Here is a 9,430-nt window from a genome sequence, read left to right as displayed (position 1 = left end):
GAGCAGCAGGCAGGGACGCGGCGCGGGATGGTCAGGGCAGCAGGCAGGGACGTGGCGCGGGATGGTCAGGGCAGCAGGCAGGGACGTGGCGCGGGATGGTCAGGGCAGCAGGCAGTGACGCGGACGCGGAATGGTCAGGGCAGCATTCAGGGACGCGGCTCGGGATGGTCAGGGCAGCAGGCAGGGATGCGGCGCAGATGCAGGATGGTCAGCACTGATTACAGGGAGAGGTGTGCAAGAGAAACGCTATATTGTTACAGGGAGCTCTAAGAATGACATGAACAAAAAAGGTCGACACGACTTTAAAAAAATAAATAAATTATATTTTACTTTTTCATACCTTAACACCCACGTGGACTACGATTGGGGATCCATGTGCTACAAGCTAAAAACTGACACCCCCCAAAAAGCTTTAAAAAAAACCCTAACATCAACCTTTTCATGTGTTGCCCATTTTCATGTTGGACTTTTGAATGTGTCGACCGACCTAACATTATCACCCAGGGGGGAATCTAGTATTTTCTTATAATTTATACAGACTCCTTCCCACTTTACTTATCCCTCCTCCCACTTCCACACTGACTCCTCCCCTCTGTACTTTCTCCTCTACCCACTCTCACACTTACTCCTCCCCTCTGTACTTTCTCCTCTTTCCACTCTCACACTGACTCCTCCCCTCTGTACTTTCTCCTCTTCCCACTACCACACTGACTCCTCCCCTCTGTACTTTCTCCTCTTCCCACTCCCACGCTGACTCCTCCCCTCTGTACTTTCTCCTCTTCCCACTCCCACGCTGACTCCTCCCCTGTGTACTTTCTCCTCTTCCCACTCTCACACTGACTCCTCCCCTCTGTACTTTCTCCTCTTCCCACACTGACTCCTCCCCTCTGTACTTTCTCCTCTTCCCACTCTCACACTGACTCCTCCCCTCTGTACTTTCTCCTCTTCCTACTCTCACACTGACTCCTCCCCTCTGTACTTTCTCCACTTCCACACTGACTCCTCCCCTCTGTACTTTCTCCTCTTCCCACTCCCACGCTGACTCCTCCCCTCTGTACTTTCTCCTCTTCCCACTCTCACACTGACTCCTCCCCTCTGTACTTTCTCCTCTTCCCACACTGACTCCTCCCCTCTGTACTTTCTCCTCTTCCCACTCTCACACTGACTCCTCCCCTCTGTACTTTCTCCTCTTCCCACACTGACTCCTCCCCTCTGTACTTTCTCCTCTTCCTACTCTCACAGTGACTCCTCCCCTCTGTACTTTCTCCTCTTCCCACTCCCACGCTGACTCCTCCCCTCTGTACTTTCTCCTCTTCCCACTCTCACACTGACTCCTCCCCTCTGTACTTTCTCCTCTTCCCACACTGACTCCTCCCCTCTGTACTTTCTCCTCTTCCCACTCTCACACTGACTCCTCCCCTCTGTACTTTCTCCTCTTCCCACACTGACTCCTCCCCTCTGTACTTTCTCCTCTTCCTACTCTCACAGTGACTCCTCCCCTCTGTACTTTCTCCTCTTCCCACTTCCACACATGACTTGTCCCATTTTCAGGGTGTGATCTCACATCATAGTTTCGTGTCCCGTCTCCACTGCTAGTGCTGCGTCAGGGCTCAGGCCTGCACTACTGATTGCCACAGCGCCCACCTTCAGTAGCGTTGGCTGTATTTTACATGCTGTTGTGTAGCTACAAGTTCCAGCAAGCCTTGTCAGCCTCTGTATACCTGATATATAATAATAATAATAATAATAATAATAACAGGAAATATAGATTATAATCTATATAGTAGACGTGATACTAGTAGACCTTGTAATACCATTACGCAGCCACTGGGAGCGCTCCTGAGGTGTACTACTAAATGGTTACAGCAAGATAAAACAAAACTATTCCGTACAACAGCACAAATATTCCTTTTATCTGCGGGGAGACGCACGGGGGCTCCGGGAATCCTGCAGCGATCCCAAGCCATTTTGTCAGATACAGTCTATGGCAGTGGTAGCCAACCCTAGCCCTCGAGAGCTACCAACAGTTCACATTTTCCAGACAACCTAGCTGCTGCACAGCTGCACTCATTAATCACTGACACATTTTAAAAGATACACAGATGGAGCTAATTAGCTCACTTGTGATTCTGGCCCTTATTCAGATCTGTGCGGCCGGAGCCGCATACGGTGCTCCGGCCGCACAAACCAATCCCCGCCCACAATACGGATCGCCACGGCCGTCCGTACACGGACGGCTGGCGATCCGCATGAAAATGGTGGGGCGTACGCCTCCACCATGGTGGGAGCTGCCCCCTGCATTCGATGGTCTGCGACCATCGAAGGCAGGGCCGCACGCCCCACCAGCTCCCGCAAGCTGAGACCACACGGACAATCGTCCGTGTGAAAGCTTGTATGGGGGCGGAGAACTGACATCCGGCGATGTCAGCTTTCCGCCCCCATCACTGGCGTCATAGCCTCATTACCATGCATACGCCCCGCGTTTGCATGGGAACGCCCATGAAACGCGGGGCGTATGCATAGGGAAATGAGGGTATGAAGCCCCTCACGCCCCTATACGCCCCCTTTGCGGCGTAGAAACTTTATGTGCGGCGATTTCGCCTGCACATGCGCAGATTGACCTCTGCGCATGTGCAGAGTGAAAACATCGGCGGTACGGCCGCACGCGGGCCGTACCGCTCAGTTCAGAATAAGGGCCTCTGTGAGGAGACCTGGAAAACATGCACTGTTGGTAGCTCTCGAGGACTAGGGTTGGCTACCCCAGGTCTATGGAGTTACAGGCACACAGCTCGTAGGGGACTATGGTGGAATATTGGGGTGTAGCAGACTCAGGTCATAATGGAAGATATTTGCAGATATAACAAGCCTGGTTGTGGGGAAATCATTACATCTGCTGGGCAGGAGTGTTGCCATGTCTGTGGGTGATTGCCGTCACTGGGGTCCAGCCAAGCAGTATCTGGATTTTTCCGTGTTCACCTGCAAAACATAATTTGGAAATATCAGAATTTCTAGGGAAAGTAAACAAAACTAATTATCTCAATGAAGAAATGTATTTTTGGGTGTCGATGGAGACCCTCAAAAAGAAACCGAAAGTCACCAATGGGATTCACTCTGTGGGTACTGAAATAATGGATGAAGCCCAATTTTACCGCTGCCTGCAGCTCACATCCTCATCAAACATTTATTTGACTTTATGTTCAGACACCTAAAGGGCAAATGTACTAATTATCAGGTGCACGCTACAACACCGGTATCCCTCATGGTGACCGTATTTATGCCACGTATAACTTACACTCTATGTTCCCTATTACACGGACACATACACACACAATACAACACAATAGGCCAGAATGTATAAGTATGAGAGGAAACCAGAGTACACGGGAAACCTGCACAAGCACTTGGAGAACATACAAACACCACACAGGCAGTCATGACCAGGAATTGGACTCATAACGTCCGTGCTGTGAGGCAGCAATGCTAACCACTATGCTACTGATTAAAAAACCCAAAAGAAGCCCCGTATAATCAAGGTGCTGATCCTTAAGAACAATCTACAAAATATAAACCCGAAAAGGAGTGCGGTCTGAAAGCCAACAACTGGCTGTGTGCTCTCAAATCGTGCGCCATCTTTTTATTTTTTTTCAATGTTGATTAGACAGCAGGGGGATGCGGTCATTTTTGTCTACAGTCATTAGGTCGACACCATTATGTCGACATGGGAAAAGGTCGACATGGGTCTAGGTTGACATGGGGAAAGGCCGACATGGTGCTAGGTCGAAAGGTCATTAGTTCAACAGGTTATTAGTTCGACAATGTCTAGGTCGACAGTCAAAAGGTCGACATGGGGTTTTTCACTGTTTTTTGAGTCGACATGTGCCGATAGGCGGTATTTCATGCCCTACCATCCACTAGGGCGTGGTGGGAGAATAAAATAGTGTGCCGAGCGCAGCGAGGCACCGTGCCCGAAGCATCGCGAGCGCAGCGAGCGATACAAGGGGATGCGGTACACTTTAAACTGTGTCCATGTCAACTGTGTGGACATTCAGGTAAAAAACAGTGAAAAACCCCTTGTCGACCTTTTGAATGTCGACCTAGACATTGTCGAACTAATGACCTGTCAAACTAACGACCTGTCGAACTAACGACCTTTCGAACTAGAACCATGTCGGCCTTTTCCCATGTCAACCTAATGGCGTCGACCTAATGACTGTCGACCATCATGCTGTAGACCAAATGATCCAGACCCGACAGCAGGTACATATTATTTATTTAGATGCATAGATGTCTGTTACTGTGTTATTGGAGCATTTGCAAAGGGGAAGGAGGGTATGGATCCGCACAGACTAATACATAGTTTTTATTATCATGTGAAGAACATCGAAAAGACCAATATGCTGGACTACTCCTATAACATCGAGGTAGTCTTGGATTGGTGGTGCGCCCAACACATTCAGTATTTGTAACTGAGTAAAGGGAGGTGTTTGCAAGAAGCAAACAAAAAGACAAATGTGCCTTTTTGGGCGCACTCTTTATTTGTATAAATTAGATATGATTATTACATTAAAACGTAACCTTTAATGGACTTCTTATGCTAAAATATTGAGAGTATTCATCATTTAATGATCAGTCGTTTTAATACATGGTTGACTGTCAATCAAAAAAATCACAAAAATATCACATATAACATTAAGATGCCACATGGACAAACAAACATTTAAGAGACATACCATGCTACTGGCTTGTCCTGATGTCCGTCATAGTATTGCTCTGATATTTGTAATCGTATTGGTATAATACCAATTGTTCTGGTTATATAATCAGAAGATATAGTAAATGTTATTATTAATTGCCTTAGCAAAAAATGTCAAAGATATCAACTGATGGCTCAGCCGCTTCAGCCCGGACCATAACTCCTGCTCTTTTAGATTGAAACACCGAATAACTTGCTGTCCCTTATGGTTAGGTGGGGAGGGGAGGTATCGCTAGAGGGTGATTATAGATATTGCAGATGAAGACGGAAAAAAAATCCCTAAGTGATGGTTAGAAATTAATGGAGAAGTATATAGGAAAAAATGTAAGAAAATAGACTCCCGTGAATAGTACTCCTCCAACCGGTGGCTCCTGTGTATCTGCTGTTCATACACCCGTCTGAGTTACCAGCCAGTCAGTTCACCAGGAGTCTCCTCTCTGGTCAATGAACTGGCCCCATCCAGGCACCGCTGGAATATGGCCTATAGGGGGGGTATAGGTAACCTATTGGACTGAGTGTTGAGTAAGAATACCAGGTTGGTTGTTGTAATGGAGTTAAAGTACAGTACACTTCTGCTTTCGATTTCAGCTTCGTGAGTCCCCCTGGTGCTTTTCAGTATTGCAGGGAGACACTACGGGCTGAGTGGATGAGAGAGTGTTTTGAAAAGAGTGAGTCCCAGTATTAGGTTGTCAGCTGACCAATTCATGGGGCTTCTGCTTTCAGAGATCTGCAAGCATCGAATCTCTGATGAGAGAGTCCCAAATGAGTGGCTGCCTAACTGACATTTGATTATAAGATATAAAATTGGGCTGGAGATAAGATTGAGATAACAAGAGTAAAGAAAAAAGAATTTTTAGTAGAAAGGTAAATTAAACAATAATAGTCACCTGCAAATACTAATAATGAATGCTGTTGTTCTCTAGAAAGTTGAAATCCAGCACAACTACGGATCTCCCCGTGTGTACCGGATGTCAGCCAATTGCTTATTACTCCCTTGTTAGATAAATTGTCCCCTAGGGGGTATAGCAAGTACAATTGTTTATAATAAATGATCTATTACTCTGATGGTAGATCAGTGCTTTATATCAACAATGAATACTGTGTAACCTCTATGCATATGTTCCGACAAAAAGTATCCTTCTCCTGAAAACTGTTACATTTAAGCATTTACTGACACTTGTATGTATTTATATTGAGTAACTGTCTTAAAAGGAGAAATCAATAAGTGCACAGTTATATATCAAAACGGCATATACATATATTTAATGTCTGAGGTTTTCACAGTAACCACACAAGTTTGAACCAAAAGAAAACAATATATACTGCTATTAAAATTAACAAACCAAAAGAAACAATCAATGAATCATATTAAACCAATTGCTGCAGAATTATACTGCCGGCCATCTCCCAGATGCTGCAAGGAGGATAATTACATATATTGGCGCTAATTTCGCCAGATGTAAAGTAATAGATTAATCCCAAAATTTAGCTCTCAGTGTGTAGCAATTGTATTCCGCTCACATACACGTGCAAGAGCATATGTGAGTTGGATCAATTATCAACTTAACATAGACACACTGCTAGTACCAATGCACAAGCACAATGTATACATGCATATAGGGACACGCTCCAATTGCAGACTATAGCGCAGGAAAGGGAGAGACTAGATGGAACAGTGTAACACACTGAATATAACTGTGCGGTGTATAGCGCTCGCAGACTCAGCTGAGTTGCGGCGCAGGTTACCTCCCGTATGCGCTTGTATTTCCCGGCCGAGAACAGCGTCTCCAGGGTGCAGCGGCTGGCGGTGTACACTCTGTTCCTCTTGTCGGTGTAAGAGACAGAGGATGGTCCTAGCGTTAGCGGCTGGCGGTGGCGGGGACGCGTTTCGCCTGGGGCTTCCTCAGTCCGCCATCTTGCTTGTGGGCACCTGCCCACTTCTTATCTCAGGTCTCCAGATTGACCATTGGTGGAGAGCTGTGATTGACATCTACTTGAGCCTGTCTATTAATGGCTCAGCGCGTATTGGCCTGAACCATATTGAATGAGGAATACTCTTTACCAGTGCAGTGACACTGTTGTATTAGTTAAGTAACTATATATCCATAAATGATTCTGATCCTGCTCTAGATATTTAGAGTTATAACCCTTATATGGATTAACGCATTAAGAAAAGGGCTCCAGTGTGATGGTAAGTGACGTATTGAGATTAATCTCAATTATAGTTGAAGCTGTAGTTCTCTATTTTTAACTGTTAATATACCATTGCTCATGTATTGTGTTGTCTGCGCAATAATTTGGTCGACATGATAGATGATATCTTCACACCTGTCAGCTTTGCTGAAAGACATGATAGGACATAGAGACTCAGAAATTACTTATTATGATGGTAAATATGATTTCTACCTAGGATTAACTTGATAGGTCAAGTCGCATGCTGGGGTCCGATATTAGTTGTTCATATATATAACTGCTTCCGGATGAGATCAAATTTTTATTTTTTATTTTTATATTTATAAGCCCCAAATCAAGTAAAATAATTGGATGACAATAGTATTAAGATGAAAGGGTGGAGAATGCTAACTATACTACTGCTACCACTGCAGAGTATGTAGACGAAAGGACTTATACATATAGGGTGCAATATGAGGAGACAAAAGAGTATGGGGATGACACTATTGGGGTTCCTTAATGCAGAGCAATTGCTGGAAGCCACATAGCTTATGGTAATGATAAAAATCGGATTATATTCCTGGAAAAATACAAAGAATCGACAGGAAAAGTCGACAGGAAAAGTGACATGTGGGGAGTGAAAAATTATTATTCACTGGGAATTATTAGCGCAGATTTAAGAATTATCAACGCAATAGAGGGAAGGAGTAAGAGGATGAACCTATTTATTAGGGTACCATCCGTGAAGGAATGTGCATAAAGGTCCCTTGTGGTTCTAAGGGTATCTTTGAGTGAGCATGATGGAAATTGGTGTCATGGTGTACAGGAACGGGTCACAGTTTTAACCTTGAGCCTATATTGGTGAAGATGGCATATTGCAGTGACTAAAATGAATTTTTTGTGAACTATTATTTAGTTATATTTACTTAGTGATGCTTATACTGTGAAATCATAAAAAAGTGCAAATGACAAACTGACCCTAAAAACTAAAAACCACTGCACACCGTGCGCAACAAATAGCAGACTGGTGAATTAATGAACAAACGGAAAAAGAAAAGGTTTTAAGGATATAGAAATATAAATCCAGGTATTCTATGATATAGATATTTAGGGGAGTAATGAATAATGAGATTGAGATCAAAATAAGTATAAAATAATTAATTCAGGAATGCTGCATAGTTGATATTATCGTTCAGGCCTCCTGGTGTCAAGGACCCCAGAAGAAAAATCCACCTGCTCTCTCTCTTTAGGAGTGCTTGCATGAGGTCTCCTCCTCTTAGACCCAATTTGACCTGTTCTAGGCCCCAAATCTGAAAGCCAGCAGGTTTGCCAGAATGTTTGTGCAGGAAATGACGTGCCACTGTTGTTATCTGCTTCATTTTAGCCTGATCTGCAGTGGCATTCCTTATGTTGCCTAGATGTTCCAAGGCTCTTTGCTTTAGCATGCGTGACGTCATCCCCACATACATTAGGTGACAGCTACATGTTAGGCAGTAGATTACATTTTTACTTTTACAATTAAAGTAATCTTTGATCGACATGTTGTTGCCATATTTGTCCACCATTTCGGTGGTTTTGCTTATGTATGGACACACCTTGCAGCCGCCACACGGATAGCTGCCTACTGTCTTTTTTGTTGTTGTGGTTGGTACATTAGTATAATGACTTTGAACCAACTGGTCCTTCAGACTGGGGGCCCTCCTCCAGCTCATGTTGACCCTTGGTCCTAGTTTTTCCGCAAGGTCCTCGTCATTCAACAGAATAGGCCAATGTTTTTGCACTATTTGCTTGATTTCTTTCCAATCTGAACAGAAATTTCCCACAAATCTGATGGAATTCTGTTCCTTGTTGCTGGAGGGATCCTTCGATTTATAGAGAATTTGTTCTCTAGTGGTCACTGCGACTGTTTGTCTTGCCCTTTTAATTGACCTCATCGAGTATCCTCTCTCTTTCAATCTCAGAGTGAGATCCTCACAGTTGGATTTGTAGGTGGCATCCTCGGAACAGTTCCGTCTCAGACGTAGAAATTCCCCTTTTGGGATATTAGCCATTGTTGGAGGGAAATGTCCGCTTGTTCTGTGAAGAAGACTATTAGTAGATGTTGTTTTGCGGAATAATTCTGTTGCGATTCTGTCTCTGCTGTCTCTGTATATCCGAAGATCCAGGAAGGGTATACTAGAGATGCTGTACTCAAAAGTGAATTTCAAATTGAGGTTGTTGTTATTTAACCCCTCTATGAATTTGCACAGCTGTTCTTCAGAGCCATTCCAGATAATGAACACGTCATCAATGTAACGCATCCATGTGGTGATGCAGTCCACAAAATGTTGGTTGTTCTCGTTAAATACCACCTCCCGTTCCCACCATCCAAGGAAGAGGTTGGCATAGGTGGGGGCACAAGCCGCCCCCATTGCCGTCCCCCTTCCTTGGATGTAGAAGTGATTGTTGAACAGGAAATAGTTCCTGTGTAGGACAAAACTTAACAGGTCCAGAAGAAAATACTGG

The 9,430-nt window shown here is 44.5% G+C and overlaps 2 long non-coding RNA genes across 2 annotated transcripts in view; both read right to left on the bottom strand.

Annotated features, from left to right (window-relative positions):
- Positions 1–319: 319 nt before the first annotated feature.
- On the bottom strand, positions 320–1,980 carry LOC146036394 (uncharacterized). Its single transcript, XR_014460815.1, has 2 exons — positions 501–1,980; positions 320–466 (listed from the first exon to the last, which is right to left on the bottom strand). It is a non-coding gene; the product is annotated as an uncharacterized LOC146036394 (long non-coding RNA).
- Positions 1,981–2,765: 785 nt separating this feature from the next.
- Positions 2,766–9,430, bottom strand: part of LOC146036393 (uncharacterized) — a 69,027-nt gene continuing 62,362 nt past the window's right edge. Inside the window, exon 3 of the long non-coding RNA XR_014460814.1 lies at positions 2,766–2,976. This is a non-coding gene — a long non-coding RNA (uncharacterized LOC146036393). The remainder of the gene's footprint in view (positions 2,977–9,430) is intronic.

The sequence above is a fragment of the Crinia signifera genome, chromosome 9 (genome assembly GCF_055691185.1).
Source record: "Crinia signifera chromosome 9, ASM5569118v1, whole genome shotgun sequence".
Taxonomy (NCBI): Eukaryota; Metazoa; Chordata; class Amphibia; order Anura; family Myobatrachidae; genus Crinia; species Crinia signifera.
Note: the sequence above shows the minus strand (reverse complement) of the source record. Positions and strands in the feature narration are given on the sequence as shown.